The 18,537-nt window shown below is 36.6% G+C and overlaps 1 long non-coding RNA gene across 3 annotated transcripts in view; it reads right to left on the bottom strand.

The window, feature by feature from the left end:
- LOC308648571 overlaps positions 1-18,289 on the bottom strand; it is a 43,150-nt gene extending 24,861 nt beyond the window's left edge. For 2 of the 3 annotated variants that reach the window (XR_014021857.1, XR_014021858.1), the window contains exons 1-2: positions 18,051-18,289; positions 11,640-11,749 (exon numbers count right to left, since the gene is read on the bottom strand). This is a non-coding gene — a long non-coding RNA (uncharacterized lncRNA). Of the gene's footprint in view, positions 1-9,770; positions 10,042-11,639; positions 11,750-18,050 lie in introns of those variants that run through there. The other variant, XR_014021859.1, reaches the window with a different exon arrangement.
- Positions 18,290-18,537: the final 248 nt, after the last annotated feature.

Raw genomic sequence — 18,537 nt, 5'->3', positions numbered from 1 at the left:
ATAGACACATCTGCTGTTACTTAGCACTCATATATAATGCTACTAATTGTGGAGCCATTTTGCTTTCTTTACTTTCGCACTCTAGTTAGCATTATTTTATCTTCGTGGTTCATGGATTTCTGCCACTGAAAACATAAGTCCACTCGAGAAAAAAATAAAACAACTACCACAGTGTCTCCTTACATTGCTTTGCTTTGGAAGTATAGCAAAACATGCTTCGTAGGATCCTAGTTCAAACCTTGCTAAGAGTTGACTTTTTCTTGTAAAAACCGAGTTTTCACTGGCCTGTGAGATAGCTGAAGGTACTATAGCAAGGAACTCGGGTCTGGCTTTAAACTCCATGCACTAAGTTAATTGCAGGCAAGGGCAAACTCTTGATTCTTCAGCCGGACAAGCCTACACATTCTAAAGACAGCCTCAGACACCTAAGCAGAGGTTGGCAAAGGAGTTGTATTGTCATTTCAACTATCTATAAAGAATGTTAAGGATCTATAATATTAGTGTTTTTCGGCCAGCATGACAATATGCCATATGAAGACGTAGAGACTAATTTTCTGAAGTATAACAAAATAATGTTGTCCTTAGAGAAAACGAAACTACATAAGAATTACTTTACCAGACTGCATGCAAAAGTAAATGGTAGCTTTTAGGTTCTCACTTTTGCTGGGTGGTTCTAAAAGGTCAGAGAACTCTTGACAAGTGGAGAAACCTTTTCTAAAGGACAGAGGGCAAGGAAGAAGGGTGAGTGCCCCTGAGTACTCTGCCCAGCTCCTAGTAGGTACTGCCTCAGCAGGAATGTTAATAGACACCCCACCTTCAATCAGGAACAGAGCATAGAAGAAGAGAGGATCCCACTGCAATACTTGGATCCTTTGGGATCCCTAGGTATGATCCTAGTGAGAAATTTCTCCTGTCACTGAGAGGTTTAGGAATACTCTTTTTACCTTCAAGGCCAGTTCTTGCATCCAAATGTGAAGAGCCAGATAATGGAAACATATTGCTCTCTTGTCAAAACTAACTAAATAAAAGTCGCTATAGGTCCAGGTGGAATAACATTTAATAAGCCCCTATCATACACAAAGAAGTGAACTAGGAGATTAGGTATTTTTCCTTGGATAAAGTCCTCATCTCTTTTATAAGGGTGACCCCCAAGCTACCCATAAGCAAGGCACCCAGCAGTCCTATGACCAATGGCCTGAGGAGGGTTTGCGCTATGTCTGCTGTATCTCTAACGTTAGCCTGGTCCACGGCTGCTCTAATGTAGTCTGTGTGTCTCTTACCCTCTCCAATTTATGGATCAAGATTGACATCTTAATCAGACAAGTGATCATCTACCGGAGAAACTGATAAATGTCAGGGTGACTCAATTGGAGTGATGTCTCTTGAGTATTTTAATTAATTAAGAAACACACAGACTGTTATAAACTAATGACAATATAGAAATTTGAAAGCAGAGGAAATCAATTGAAGGAAGCAAGATAGAAGAAAAAGCTTCAGAAAGATACCAGTTAGGAAGAAAGATTGGGGCTCCTAATGTTTCTTCAGTTTCCTATTTTAGTTTCTGATGAACCCCAGCCAGACTTTCTGCCTTTGTGTAAGTTGGTGCATATTCCTTGGTTTAGAAATGATAGTGACGTTTTACTAGAACAGACTCTGTGGCTCATCAGAGGAAAAGGATCTGGAATCAGACACCGTGGATCTGAAGCCCATCTCTGCCATGTACCAGCTCTGTAACCTTGGATAATCTATTACTCATTTTCCTTTTCAGCAAACTGATGATTCTAACATTCTTCTGCCACAGGCTATGAGGAATAATTCATGTAAAACACAGTGTTTAGAACAAGTAAATGCTGGATAAATACTAGTCCTTGTTGCTATCGTTTGACTGGCAACAGACTTCTCTTTCTCTCTCAAAACTCTGCTTCGTTTTCTTCTGATACAACTCAAATTGAAAAAAAAAAAAATCAACCACCCCATTTAATACGGAGCATTCTTTAGATAAAAATACCCTGTGGTTTCCACATGCACATCTCCTACTACCACTCAAATGAATCAGCCGACTGATAATCACATGAAGATATCACTCAAACCATTAACTCTATGTGAACCCTATTTATCTATATCATAGGCTTTGAGACAAAACAAAACCAGAACAGAGTCGGATATGCATACCCCATTGTTTCACATCAACATTTGCAAAGCAGCTGGTCTGGTTTAGGGATTAATTGCCTGCTTTTGGAATAAAATAAAATTAATTACTAAATTGCACCTGAACTATTCCCTAGATTTTGTAGGATTAAGATTATTGCAGAGGAAATAAGATTAAGTTTAATCCAGTATTCTTTTTTACTTGAGTCACAGAAAAGCACATAATCAAGATCATGCCTTTTGCTATCACTTGAATTTAAGCATGTACTTGCCACGTTCATTGGGGTGTTAACCACTCTCCTTGCCACTGGGTATTTTATCAATTTTATTTGAGTCTGAGCTATCTGTTCCACTAGGTTACCAATCCAGTTTTGTTCTCAGTGGAGTTTTTATAAAAATTGGTTTACAAAAAAAAAAAAAAAAAACATTGGTAGAATTCTACAGTAAGATTACATCATCAATATTTTCCCATCCAATACCCAGAGCTAATACTGGAATTTGAGTTTGTATTTAAAAGGTTCCCTCTGGTTTGGATTAACACATACTTATTAGTACTTTGAAATGCAAGAGAATTCATCGCTCTTAGATTCAGAATGCTAACATCTTCTTTGAACTACTTCAATAACGGGAGTTTCTCATCTATCCTGATATTCAGATATTTCGTTTTCATTTGGTCCTAGTTTAACTTCTTTATTGTGATGGAGTTTCATTTTTATTTCCCTGCATTGTGCCTTTAGGGGAAATGGCAGAAGACACAGTTGACCTGCCTTTCTAAAACCACTGGGAAGAATTCAGGAGGGGCTTGTGGGGCGAAGAGAGGGAAGGAATGGGAAGGGCTGCTCAGTGGTGCTGTTGTTATGGGAGAAGAAAGAGATGACATCAAGCTCAACAATCGCCACTTATTATTCTGAAGTACGTAAAAACCTTAATAAAAACACACAGATCTTTCCAGTTTGAAATGCAAGACTAGTCTCAGGAATGAGGCTTAAGAGCCAGCTAACTTTTTCTAAGTATGAAAAAATATTCAAGACTGAATATAATCCTTTACTTTTGGTCAATGATGATATAGATATGTACATATTCAGGGTATATGAAAAGGGAAATTTATTTTTACCTCCAAAATATTAAAATATATTTGATTTCTCCTATTTTAGTGCCCCTCTGTATTCTATTCTTTTACATGAGGTTTGCATTAATGCAGTCTTTTAAAGGTACATTCCTTTATATTATGTACTTCCACTTTATGTGACTTTGTTCAGAACACACTATATAATCACACTGTATAAATAATAAATAACCATATAATCATAAACCAATTCTTATGAACGAAATTGGGCTTAATATAATGCTATGTGCACTATAACTCAAAGGATATAGACCTTGACCCAGCCCTCCAGCAGCTTTCAGCCAAAAACCACTCAGTGCATTAGATTTGCAAACAGGAGAGAAACTTAAAACCAGTTCAGCAAAGGTCAGTGAGGTCTTCCCATCATTTACAGGTCAAGAGGGGGTGTAATTAGAGGGAAGAGATAAGACTGAGTATGTAATTTGGATGGAGATGAGAGAGTAGATTTGAGATTCCTATGTAGGTAGTGATTGTATTGGAGCACATTTTACCATTCCAGTGGAATATTTTTATTTCTTTTATTTGATGGAGTTTATTTAGCAAATGCCACATGCACAGGGGTGTTCAGGGATTAAAGCAAGTATCTATCAGACTCACACCCTATGTACTATGCACTTTCATAGGAAAGATGAGGATAACTCACATAAAACAGTCTGTAAAGCTTTAGAACTGAAAACATTGTATGGGGTCATGCCCTGTTGATCTAATAATGGTATAAAGACAAATGCAGTAAGTAGCTTAAATGCAAAAGTAAAAAAAAATACAGAAATAAGGGTAATATGACTTGTATCTTTACATGATTTGGTGAGATCAAGATGTGACCCTTAAAAGAGGGGTGCCTTCCCAAAAAAGGAAGAATTGAATCTTGACTTGTCAAAGTTAGGGACAAAGAGTTTTCCAGATCAAAGAATGATGTATTGTCATCTAAGCAACATTTTAATAAAGGTTTTCAAGTGCAACCCACCTAAAAGCTCCAGAACAAGGAGGAATGGCCTTGACCATTGTTGTATACTTCATACTTTTTGAGGAAATGTGGCTAATCTATAACTCTGAACATGTTTGTCTCTCTGGAGCCCTTCACCTGCCCCTGCCCTGCCTAGGTAGCAGTTATGAGGAATGAGAAGCACTGAATGTAGATAAAGTCCCAGAGGTAAATTTGAGTGATTCTGTTCCTAGAAACTAAGACAAATTTAGGGGTTGTAAAAGTAGAATGCGGCTTACGGCATTTTTTCAAGGGCTTGACATAACAGTCTTTTTTCATGTATGGCTTAATGTTCAAAGTTCAATATGCAAACCTCCCAATATTAGGGAAGCAAAACCAAAAAAAATATCTAAATACAGGTAAGGGAACTGCCAAGAGAATTATGAATAAATGGAGTTATGGTTAAACCTGACCTGAAACCCATCCTAACTTTAACCCTTTTGATACCATGACCCAAAAAACATTTCTATCATTTAGGAATTATATCTTCAACTACTTGCAATTTTAAAATGTCATTTCTATCTGTAAAAAGCTTCTATGATTCCAATTTGGAAATTGCAAAAACCGTCAAACATTTACAAACACTTTAAAAGAATTTTTAAAATTTCTTATCCAAATGTTTAAATAGGCAGTTAAAAATGTGACAACTCTCAAAAACATTGATAATGAAAAATGATGAGCAATATGGTGCCAGAATACAGAAGGAACTGTTACTAGGGAGAACATTATCATGGAAAACCAAATTAGCATTTACACAAAACTGAGGGCATCTGTAATAGATGGAAGAAAAGATTGTTAGTTAAAAGTTAAGTGCAAACAGAAGATAGAGAGAAAAATTAAACAGAAGCCAAAAACTATAGGGCAGAATGAAAAAGGAGAGTATCAAGAAAAAAATAAAACTGAAAGAATAAAGGAATATGACGGTTTGGGGTTTTGTTTTAAATTAGATGAATAAAACCTATACTGGAAAAATGGAATGATTAAAATGCAAACGTGATGTTCTGAAAAACTGAATTGGTGACAAGCAGTTAAAGTAACCACATCACCTCTGATTGCCCAGGACTTTCCCACTTTGGGCACTAACAATTCCATGCATCTGACAGCCAGTCAATATGGAGCAAACTGGGACAAATTACTTCAATGTCAAGGGCAAGAAAAAAAGAAATGAAAAGTGACTAAGGAAAAACAATCCAACCAGTAGCATAAAACGTATCTCTCGGGCTGGGGATGTGGCTCAAGCGGTAGCGCGCTCGCCTGGCATGCATGCGGCCCGGGTTCGATCCTCAATACCACATACCAACAAAGATGTTGTGTCCCCCGAGAACTAGAAAATAAATATTTAAAAAAAATTCTCTCTCTCTCTCTCTCTCTCTCTCTCTCTCTCTCTCTCTCTCTCTCCTCTCTCACTCTCTCTTTAAAATTTTTTTTTTCTAAAAAAAAAAAAAAACGTATCTCTCAATGGAAAAGTTCATTAAAAAATGAAACCTAAGAAATCACAAGCATTCAAAGTGTGTTTGGGCTGTATGTGATACAGGGGGCCAACTAAACAAATTTTTAAAAGTTCACAATATGTATTAAAAAGAAACTGAGGTATTTGGCACATCCTGACAAATTTCTGATTAATAAAATAAATAATAGTGTCAAATAAATTCCTAGGCAAAAGGAAAAGCTCAGTGCATTAATTTTGTAGTAATCCAGAAAGCAGAAATAAATAGTAAAATGGATTCTTTTTAATTGTAGATTCTCTTAATAAAGATCAAACCTTGAAGATTCCAATGGAGGACAAAAAAGAAAACACACTAAAATGAGAAATGAGAGCACAGAATAACTGAGAGAGAAGATTTAAAATGTAAGAGAGAATGCACACTGCCACGAGGAAAACTTGAAAATATTTGTATAATAAAAGTTTTTGAGGAGGTAAAATATTTTGGCAATGGAAGAGAAACAATGAGAATAAATATGAGAGGTTATTCAAGACTTGTTTTCAAAATATGGTTCTAATGAGATAACTCACTGGTATGTTCAGTTATATAATTATACAGACAGATAATCCCTATCCTACATCAACTGTTCAAAAATATTCAAAGCTATTCACTTCATGACATGTTGCTAACAGAACAATGATATGTATTTGGGTTAAAGCCCCAAATACACCAACCTCACTTAAGAATACAGACCCAGAATTAATTAATTAATTAATTAATTAATTAATAGAGCTACAGACTATTCCAGCTAACTAAAATCCAGCAGAGACAGGCAAAGTGCAGAGTGGATGCCTATGGCCCTTCAGGACATGCCTACCTCTTCCTCTGAAATGAAACTCCAAGTGGTTAAATGCCAACCCACCATATTTTTATGAACTGATCCCTATTTTTTACCTTGGTTGATTATATCAGGATGGAGAGTAGAAGCAAATTAGATTTCTCCCTTGAATATCAAACTGATGAGGCACATGGACTTAGAATTTGGGGCTGAAACGTTTTAGTAACAGCATTCTAGAAAGTAGGTCTCTCTCTCTAAGGTCCTTGCACTTTGACTATTGATCTTCCTTTGTGTTTTGCTCCTGGGGTTGTCCACAAGTCTGTTTACTGATCTTTGCTCTGAATCATGGTGGTCTGACCCCTGTGGACTGTCTCCCAAGCTTCCAAAATACTCTTTTGGGGGGTTTAACCAATGGCACGCACGAAGTTAAGAATAGAGGGGATGGTAATGGGCAGACCAAGGTATTTAGCCCTATCCTAACTTAATCTTCCTCCCTTCGATGACATTCTGAATAGTGGCTCTATCTCTTCCAATGATTTCAGTTCCTATCAGGAAATTCCACCATGCTTCTGGCTTCCACTGGTGAACCTGGTTCCTGAGTTCTGATAATATCTGTATTCTCTTTATTCCTCAAACAAACAGGGTAGTAATAGCATCCTGTGGTTGCTAATATTGTGGTTACCACAATATCCAAAGTTCAGTTCCTCAGATCTTCCATCACTGGTGTAACTAATTCTTTATCATTGATGTGTGAATTTGAATTTTGTAAGCAACAGGTAGTAATAGATGTAAGATCTTTGAAACTTCTAGTATAATGATGTATTCCAAAGGCCATGAGTTGTTTTATTATGGACTCCCTAAAGAATACACACATACACACACACACACACACACACACACACACACACACACACTCCAACTTAAATAAATTTAAGGAAATATATATATTTTATTCTATGTTCTACTTAAATTTCAAATGGTTTGAATTTAGTATTCTCTGTCAATGTCAGAAGGCAAAGAGTCCCTAACTGCAGGTAAGCTCCAAAATCCATCAGGTAACTCTGAATTCACTGTGATAACATTAATGACACACTTGTAAAACAAAGGTGTTTGATTAAGAAGCTTATAAAATCTCATTAATAGTTAGATTAGATTGAATGGGAAGCAGACAGGATAAAAGGTGGGTGGGAAAGAGAGATTTCTAATTTCCTGAGCAATTTTCCTTAAATATTTGGACCCAACATTATCAAACATATTTTTCATATTTCCTGATTGTTGTTATAGGGTCTACTGTGACTTACTTTATGGATTTCTATATTTGTTGTGAACTCTGAACATTAACTATTACTATGTTGAAAGTAATAGATTCCAATTTAAATTAATTTAAGGAAATATATTTGACACTTGCTAAACTTGCTATGGAATCAAAGTGATTCAGTTGGAAAAAAGAAATCCCTTTATTTATTATGGGTATAATTTCTGCAATGCCATTCTTTTGGTGGTGATTTGCTTTCATAATTTCTTCATATTTTTCATGACTAAGCTCAAAAATCAGCTACTCTTAGTAGCTACTCTTTACCCTCCCATTGTTTATAAAAGTAATGTTTTCCTCTCAAAATGACCAGAGTATTTTAATATTACCTCTGCCAACAGAATGACTACCAACTCTGCTGTGATTGTTGCTCCTGATCATTTCTCATCAAGGATTTTTTTTTAACTTGGTCATAGATTCTGATCTTGACACATACCCTCTTTCAATCCTCAACTCCTCTCTATGAAGCTTTAATGTTCTCATTTTACACATTAGGAAACTGAGTCAAGAGAAGATATGTCTGTCTCACTAAAGTCATAATATTTTCATTGCACCTTTCTGCTTCCCACAGGTATTCATTCAAACTTCATTATGCATTTATTTATTCATTCATTTATCACAATATGTTTATCTATAACTACTCTGCTTTGCCTCCTGTCACTCTTCCTGTGTTTTCCTCTGAGTACACTGTTCTATTGGCTTACCCTAGAATAGTCCGTCACATTCCCATTTCTGGGTCTTTGCACATGCTCTTTCCACCTCTAAGATCCTCCATGACTTTGACCTTCTTATATTAACCTTTACCTTTCTCTGCTTTTTTTTCCATTATGGGTTCTCTTTACTCACCTGATGCTATTATAAACAGTCATTCCTCTAGGAAATACTAGACGCCTGCTACATACCAGGAACTCATGATAGACTAACTAGAGATAGAACATAAAGGTGAGCATGGCCCTGCCCACATGGAGCTTATATTCATCATGGAATACCATGTAGTATGAGAAGTGTTATAATAAAAGGAAGGTCATAAGGCTGTGTGGGAAGGCAGAATGGAGGCTAAATCCATAAATGTGGAGAAGTTTCAGTGATGGATCAAATAATTCACCTGGAAGAGGAGGTCATGAAATACTAATACAGAAGCAGGAAAGTAGGGGACAGAGAAGGAAGCCAGGAAATGGTCATCGTTGAGAAAGTCATGATTACAAGCAAATAGAGAGCTTTATCCTCTGAAAAAGTCCTAAGAGATGATAGATGCACATCAGAGTCATTTTACTGGTGGGAAGAAAGATATGGAGTTATTATACATCATTTTAATTAGGAATTTGTTGAGGGCAACTTCCAGGGGCAGGTGGAGAGAAGGTTAATTTCTGAGCATTTTGAGTGTGTTCCACTTGTGAGCTAAGTAGGGGCTGAGGGCAAAAGAAAGCCCTCAGGCAAAGAGTCACAGGTGCTTGCAGTTAGGAGCCCCTTGATTTGGTCATGCATGAAAATGGTGAGTGCCAGAGTATATGGGAGGGGTATTAACTACCTCTGCTGCTGAGTCTTACAATCAAAAACATTCACCACTGTGCATGTAAAATGTATGACAATAAAATGGTACGACTAGTTTGGGTAACCCCTGGGCATTATCCAGTAAAATTGAAGACATGAAAAATAAAATAAAATAAAATAAAATAAAATAAAATAAAATAAAATAAAATAAAATAAAATAAAATTGAAGACATGCATATACATGACCTGCATTCAACTCTCTTTTATTTAACCAAAACAAGTTAGTTTGTATGAAACAGAAAAAATGTTTAAATATCCCCATAACTGCAATATCCCCAAACCAGAAAAAGTGCAAAAGTTCACCAAGAGTAGAATGAAGACATAAACTGTGTTCACAAAACACACTAAAACACATAAATACATCAGACCTAGAAGCAAGAGGACCCACCTGAGAAAGTAGAATCGGTATCACTACAAAAAGCAGAGAAAGAAAGGGAGAAAATCCCAAACATCTTCAATTTGTCACCTGATTATATCTCTAAGAGTATTACATCCACAAAATAAAAGCCAGCAGTCATGGAAGGGCAGCACTTTGATACAGTAGGGAATTCTTGAAGATGAGAAATCAAACTGTCTAATCAAAAGTCACTGGAAACAATGAAGATCAGGTTAGATATTGCAGAAAACCAAATAAACTGGAAGAAATCTTGGGATATTTTCCTATAACAAAAAGGGAAGGATAAAGAAACGGAAATCAGAAAAGAAAAAGAAAAAATTAATTCCGAATAGCATAAATAATGAACAAGAATTATTTCTCAGACATTCAGATCATTCCATTTCTCAAATCAAATAGTCACAACAGGTGGATTATTTTTGTCTCTTCAAAAAAAAAAAAGATTTATGTAAAATTTCATACATCTTCAATGTGAAGGAAAGGAAATGCAAATACATTCCAAAACATTTGAAATGAAAGAATTTATGTTTGCAAAGCCCACTCTTTGCCTGTGATGAGTTATTTTATCAGTCTACTCAGATGTTCACATACCCATTAAATTTCAAATGTAAATGCATACCTTGTTCAGAGACAGACTTCTTAAGTAGGACATGAAAATGTTCTCGCCCCTGAGAAAAAAAATCCCCCAAAGAAATTACAACAGCATAGACAGTAGTTATAACTACTATTATAAAATTTTGTAGAATTTTATATGAATGGAATCATAAATGTGTTTTCTCTTTCATCTGTTTTCATTCAGCAAAATGGCATTGGGATTCATACAGGTGGTTTTATATATCTTGAGTTTATTCCTTGTATTGCTGAATAGTATGCTATTCTAGATTAAATACTTAAACAATTCTAACTTTAAAAAAAAGTATCATGAAACAGCAGGTAAACAAAGCCAATAGTGAAGAATTGTATATTCTGATAAAATTAAAAATATAGTATCACAGCAAGTACCAGGCTTATAATAGGAATTTAATAAATACTTACTAAATGAATTAAAAAAATTTCCATCTAAGAAACATGCACATTAGAGTCATGAACATGGAATCCCCTGAGCCCTTTCAGAAATCTGAATAGCCTCAAAGAATTTATGTCCAAACCATTTCTCTCTTTCATTAGTAAAGACCTGGCTACACTAAGCAAACTGATTTAATCAGTGGCCACCTAAGTTGATGAATCTAATCACAATGAAATAAGAGCTATAGCATCCTCTGCTAGAGTTTTGCTCTCAGTTCCATTAATAAACATTCTTTCCCTGCCATTTGCCTATCAAGGGTGTGTTTGTTCAATTAAGTTGCATTTGCCTCTTCCATATTATAATATGTATGAATATACCACAATGAAACCCACTGTTCTATATAACTAATATTCATCAATACAAAAAAAAAACTTGCAAACAAATTAACTAGAATCCATTAAGGCCCACTGTGTGCAGGCAATTTACATATATCATGTCATTCGAGAAAGTATATTTACTTCATCTCATCTATTTGGAGTGAATAAATAATTGAGTTAATTTATAAAAATCCCATTTCTGAGAAATTACTCAGGAATGTATACATTAGAAAGTAGATGGTGACTATTATTATTATTATTTTCATTTTTACTATTACTCAGAATATTCATTATCTATTTCTGCATAACCATATTATCACAAACTGAGCAGCTTAAGACAATGATTACCTAGAATCTTAGTTTCTGCTGGTTAGAAATCCATGGCTTAACTTGGTCCTCTGCAAGTTTACAATCAGCTTGGCAGCTGGGGCTGTGTTCTCATCTCAGGTGTGACTGGGGAAGGATGTGCTTTTAGGCTCACCTGTTGTTGGATTTCAGTTGCCTGTGGGCTATCTGAAGGCATCATTTTCTTGCTGGCTATTGGCCAATGGCTGGCCTCAGTTCTTTGACGTGTGCAGCTTTCTCCAATAACTGCAAATTTCATCAAGCCCAGAAAGGAAGTGAGTTAACAAGAGTCAGCTAACAAGAAAGAACACAATACAATCTAATGTAACAAAATCATAGAAGTGACAAACCATCATCTTTGCCATATTTTTTTAAGTAGTTAAACACAATACCTTTATTTTTATGTGGTGCTGAGGCTCCAACACAGGGCCTCGTACCTGCTAGATGAGCACTCTACTGCTGAGCCACAACCCCAGCCCATCTATATTCTATTGGTCTGTAGCAAATCACAATTTCTGCCTACACTTAAGGAAAGAGAATCACAGATGGGCAAGGATGGCAAGGGATAGGGCTAATTGGACCCATCTTAAGAGTCTGTTTGCCACACTCAGTATGTGATGGATACTCACCAACCACCATATTTACCCTTCTAAAGATAGTGCCTAATGGAACACAGAGAGAAGAAATCCACTCAACACAGCTGGCTATTATGAACATTTCCAAAGACAGAGTGTATCCCTGAATGACCTCACTTTGAAAGCTCCTCACAAGTCCTAACGACTCTACATGAAGGCATAATTCATCCAGGTCTGTAGGACTGACAACAGCATCTCTGATATTTAAGGTTTATATCTTGAGATACTTTGAGATACAGTGTCATTTCATTGATTTTCACAATAGCTATGTACAGTACATAAGGTGATAAGAATTAATCCAAAAGATTAATAAACAGGATAAAGTAACTGGCTTAACATCACACAGCTACCTGAGTCTCTGGGTGGGGATTGCCCTTGTCTGAGAAAATCCTCCAACCAAAGGACTCAGCTCCTCCCCAGGGCAGCCAGCATCCAACAACTGGTCTACACAAGGGGTACAAAGGCTTCAAATAATATATATTATTAGACAAGAAATTGCCAGATAAAAGTATAAGAACTCTTTTCAACTATGTAAGTATATGACTGGAAAAGTATATACATTTTTCCATTTATAGAAATTGCCCACAGTAATGGTCTTGAGATTTTTCTTACCTGCTGGGACTTGCTATCATCTTTATGGTGTTGTAAAAGTAAAATAGGTACAGGAAATGTAAATTAGCTATGAACTTTTTTTAATTGGCAGATTTCTGCAAAACCAGATGGTCATTTGCACAGGACTCTCCTCATCTCACAAGTTAAATGTTCTGATCTGTTTTTATTATTTTGTTTATTTATTCATTCATTCACTCCCACACTCATTCATTAATTTATTTACTTTTGGTCAGTTTTTTTTAATAATTTCTAACTGCTCTAAAGTCAATACTTTCCCCTACATACCATATATTGCATCCATGAGTAAATGCATCTGCTTCCTAGAGCCTTGGTTTTCTTGTCTATAAAATGAGAGTGACACTATCTAATAGAGGCACTGCAAAGAGTTAATAGATAGAAAGCACCCAGTATAAATATTATAGCAACAAAATAATGCCTATTTTTATTTCTCCTTTTCAAAACCTCAACCATAGAATAAAATTTTAATTACTGCAGTTACTTCTTAATAATTCAGTCTCATTTGTATAGAATAATAAGTTTATGCTGTCCTGGACAATTATCAGTGGCTTTTTCTGTTTTATTCCAAAATTCCCTGATTTCAATGATAAAATATAGAGAAACTCCACCAATAATCTAGGTAGAGAACTTTCTACAGGTATGTTTCACACTTAAATTATTATGACTATTTAGGTGGGACAGTTTGTAGAAAATCAAGATATAAGTAGAGGAAAAGCATATTGTCCAATAACTTTCCTTGCTCCAGGTGACAAGTCAGTGGCCACTGGGGATTTTTCTCTTATTTCTGAGAAAGGATAACACATAGAGTAAGAGGAGATGAGAAAGATCAAGAAATTTTGGAGAAGACATCTATTGGGGGAAGACATGATAAACCCTTTTAAAAATATTTTTTCTTACACTCTATTTTTATCTTATGCATGCTAACAGTCTCTCCCAAGTGCTTATTAGTAATGAGTGGAGCTCTCATACTCAGTAATTTTTTGACACCTTTGCAGTGAGTTTTGAGCTTTATGGTGTGTAAGGAAAAGCAAATTAGGATAAACAAGACCTTATTCCAAATTATTTTGCTGTATACTTCAAGTATTCTTGAACTTATTATCTAATAAATTGATGAAATTTCCAAAGGGATTGAAATAAAAACAAAAACAATTATATTTGAATTATGGAGAATAGACTCCAAAATGAAGACACAGAATCAAGCCATGAACCATAGAAGGAAAAAAAAAATGCTTTAGGTCAAAATGTAAAAGTTCACACCTCAAAAGAAAAAAAGGGGGAACTAAGAAATCATTTCTCCTCCTTATGAAAAGAATAACAATCACACCACACAGAAAACTGGGAATTTATCTGATCTATAGATGGACAGATGCATCTTCGTTAAAGTTCATCTGTCTTGGGGAGTAGAGCCTGGAGGAATAGAAGGAATTCCCTGTCCTTCTCTTTCCTTTCTTTTTCTTTTCTGATCTAATCTTTTCTTTCTGTCCCTCCCCTTCACTCTCCATTACTTTTATTCCCTTCCCTCTCCTTTTAATCTTCTTTAAACATCAAGTTAAGGAATCAGTCAGTCTGTATGAGAATCATAAATAGGGCCAAAGAAAACTGTACCTGTACTGATTTATAATACAGCCTGAAACAAATCACCAAACCAAGAAACCTTACTCTTGAGGACCATGGGATTTCAGATGAGCTTTCAAGAGAATCTATAAAATCTATCCCTAATAAGAAAGAGTCCAGATGTGTTAGTCAACTCTTCATCACTGTATTAAAGAGAGAGAGAGAGAGAGAGAGAGAGAGAGAGAGAGAGAGAGAGAGAGAGAAAACATTTTCAAGGAGAACTTCTTGTGGCTAGTGGTTTCAGAGGTTTCAGTCCATGGTCGCTTGGCCCAGTTTCTTTAGGCCCTTGGCAAGGCAATGCATAATAGCAGAAGGAGGCGGAGATAGAGGAAAGCTGTACACCTCATGGCAGCAGAGGAGCAAAGAGGGAAAGGGTTCAAGGACAAGACATACAGTCAAGGACAGGCCCCCAGTGACCTACTTCTGCAACTAAGCCCCTCCTCCCAAAGAACCACCAGCAGAGACGAAACCTTTAACACATGAACCTTTGTGGGACATACCATATTCAAACTCTAATACTAGATAAGTAGCACTTTGCTCTTTTAAGGGGTGTGTGAAGGGTGAGCAGATGTTGAAGAAGAGTCAGCTAAAATTATTTGATTTCTATTTATTCCCTAACTAAACCTGTTCCATCCTTTCCCTTTGTGATGATAATAAAAAAGTATTTATTATCTAACTCTCAGCAAAAGCAAAAACAAAACAATAAACAACAACAAAAAAAAGTATTAGGTGGGGGCTTCCTGATATGTTCCTTACAAGTAGAAGACGTCTAAAACTACAAGTAACCGGTTCTTGATTTCAAGGGGAGGGTGGCATGTGACTGCTAGACAACTTCAACTTGGAGTATTTTAATTAGATGAATCCTGCATAAATGATAGACGACTTCCTGACCAACCACTTGACTCACAAATATGGGATTCTTAGGACATCAATGGAATTATGGGAAAGCACATGTCTGTATATAAGGGTAATATTACCATGGTACTACTGTTAATGCTTTTTTTTTTTTTTTTAAAGAGAGAGTGAGAGAGGGGGGAGAAAGAGAGAGAGAGAGAGAGAGAGAGAGAGAGAGAGAGAGAGAGAGAATTTTTTTTTAATATTTATTTTTTAGTTCTCGGCGGACACAACATCGTTGTTTGTATGTGGTGCTGAGGATCGAACCCGGGCCGCATGCATGCCAGGCGAGCGCGCTACCACTTGAGCCACATCCCCAGCCCTGTTAATGCTTTATATACATTGATTTGTTTAACCCACTTCCCTTGGGATGGGTGAAATTATTATCCCACTTTATAGATGAGCCAACTGAGCTCCAACAGTTGAAATAACTTGCCTAAGGTTATATAAGCTCATAAGTGGGAGAGCAGGAATTTGAGCTCAGTCAGTCTATTTTCAAGGTACATGTGCCCCACCTTATATTCTGCCTGTACATCTGTCCCACATACAATTAATTGCACAAAACTTGGCACTATGTATACTCCCAGGGCTATTTGAAGAAATGCTGCCATTTTCTTTCTGCTTTTGATGATAGAAGATGGCCACCTTGAAACTAAACATCTAGGGTACTTGGTACATAGAAGAATAAAGTGAGTCTTTGTGTATAAGGTAAGAAAGATGATTGAGTTTGAAATTTTAAATAACATTTGGATAAGGGTGTGATAGCCTGACATTTAATTTTGCTTCTGATGGAAGATTATAGTGCTCACTACAGACATATAAAAACGGAGGGCAGAATTACAAGTTTGAGTGTAGGCAATTCCTATTTCAAGATGGATTGAGATCTGCAGTCAGTATCATATCCAATTTACGAAAACAATCTTTCAGTTATATTTTGAACATCCTAGTGAAAAGAATCAAAAAGAGAATGCTCAGTTCAGGCATTTGATTTTTACTAGATCAGAATAAATGTCACTGCAGTTTGTATCCATTTTATTGATGACAGCTATGCCTACTTGTTTAGTTCTTCAACTCTTCATTCACTTGAGTTTTGACTCAAAGCTTGAGATGGAACAAGTGTTTAATTAGCTTTGATATAAAATTCACACAAGATGAGACTTTCTAGAATGTCATTTTTTTCAGTGTCTATCCACAATTTAAGCACAATTAGTACACTTGAAAAGACTCACACTTGATTTTTAATCACTTTGGGCCAAGTTTCAAGGTCTTGGTGAAGCCTAATGCCAAGTTCCTCTTACCCAGTCTTAGGTCATATTACAAAGCTACCCAAAGTTTTGGTATCTAGGCTCCTCCCATCCCACCCCCAAAGCAAATAGCTGTGAAAAAGCATCAGCTCTTGAGAGGTGGGACTGACATTCCCTCCCAGGTGTCAGGGAACCAGCACCTCTGAGCCACTTATGATTTACAAGGGTAATGGAAGAGGAATTCTGTAACAATGATGAGTGGATTTTCACAACCCCCTTTGAAAGGGTGATCATATTGATTCTGTTCTTGTGATCAGATACAAAAACATCCAGCTTCTCCACAATTTGCAACTCAACAAAATTTCATTTTAGGAAGACAATAGCAAATTCAATTAGAAACTCAGAGCTCTGATGGATCAATGAGATCATGAACAATTAGCCCTAATTGGTACTTCTCCGGAGGTACATTCTTCACCTGCAGTCAAGGGCTCCTCAGACAGGTGTAAAATTCTTTCTTGACTTTGAAAAGATCAAAGCAATTTCTTCTAACCTGAGTTTTATAGCCAGTCCCAACCTGGTGACCAAAACTTCAACACCAATAAAAATTAAGAATTATTTTTAGAAATAAAGAAAAGAAAGAAATCCCATCTAAAAGAGCACATGGTGATGCTGAACTCGATATCTATCCACATTTAACCTGGAGAGTGTAAGTCACTGCTAAATGTCCACCAAGAAATATTGAGCTTGCAACTCAGTTTGCAATGATGATTTTGTAGGCAATTCAAGCAACCATGGGGAATAACTAAATACAGCATTTTAATCATCAAAAACATCAGATTCCCCTAGTAACCCCCCCCCAAAAAAATTCACACTTCAGGGACATAATTTGCAAAGATAATTTTAGAAAGAAAATTGTTGGTAATACCTTGCCCCTTACAGCTGGAGCAGAAATATAGCTTTATGTATGGCCCTTTTAGACAATCAGACATCTAAGACTCTTTAAGAAATAATTGGAAGAGACAGATACATTTTTAAAGAGCCACACATAATTGAGAAAGATCAAAGTGATAAACTGAAGTCCATTTAGTAAGCAAAATGTAAAGTAAAGAAGTTGTCGTATGACCTGGGATTCAGATCCAGGTTTTAGACTCAGATAAATATCTAGGCAGGACCTAAACACTCTTTAATTCAACCACACTGAGACTTGGTGTTTGCATCTGTCAATGAAGAAGTTGTTAGAGGGATCTTGAATGGCCCCTCCAAATCAAAGAGACTGATGTTAGGGCATTAGAAAGCACTATAGGAGGTTTACCTAAGGCCAAGTTTTCTAAAAGGCCTCTTCCTTGCACTGCCAGAAACAAAATATGAAATTGAATGTTTCTATTTTTATGCTAAAATGGAAACAGAGGTGGGAAGGATACAAGGAATCCATCACGCAAAAGAAACAGTTTTTGTTTTAAATTTCAAACCCAATAGAAATTCTAGCCCTCCAAGGATATTATGAGGCTGTAACCTTAGCCCTCTACTTACCTGACCTTTAGCAGCAGGGAATAAGCAGCAGCAAATAGGCCTTGGAAGTCTACTTCCTAAATCAGTCTCATTCCCTCCAACTTCTGCCCTTTCTGTGAATTATTACACCACCTGGCACCAGGAATATTATTGACTCTGGAGCAGAGAGCTTAATTTTGCAATAAATTTTACAGATTGCTAACTGAAAAACAAGAACAAAAACGAACTACTAGGTAGTTGAAACCGCTGACTCTCGCTGCTCCTTCCTGCCCCTGGGTAATTTATGGCAGCAGAGCTGGGCTCCCACACTGCGGCTGCCACTTTGGCGTGGCTGCTCTGCTCACCACGCGTGGGGCAGCAGGCCAAGAAGGAAGCCACGCTGCCTTGTTGCTGAATTTCAGACCACACTGCGCATGCTGGAATTCCCACAACCACCCCTGCAGGCTCCTGGGACAGCAGGGGTTAAGAGTCCATGGGAAACTTGGGCATATTCATGATGTTTGGTTGA

The sequence above is a fragment of the Spermophilus citellus genome (genome assembly GCF_964194105.1).
Source record: "Spermophilus citellus genome assembly, chromosome: 4".
NCBI lineage: Eukaryota > Metazoa > Chordata > Mammalia > Rodentia > Sciuridae > Spermophilus > Spermophilus citellus.
The sequence above is the reverse complement of the archived record's forward strand: the minus strand, read 5'-3'. Positions and strand labels throughout refer to the sequence as shown.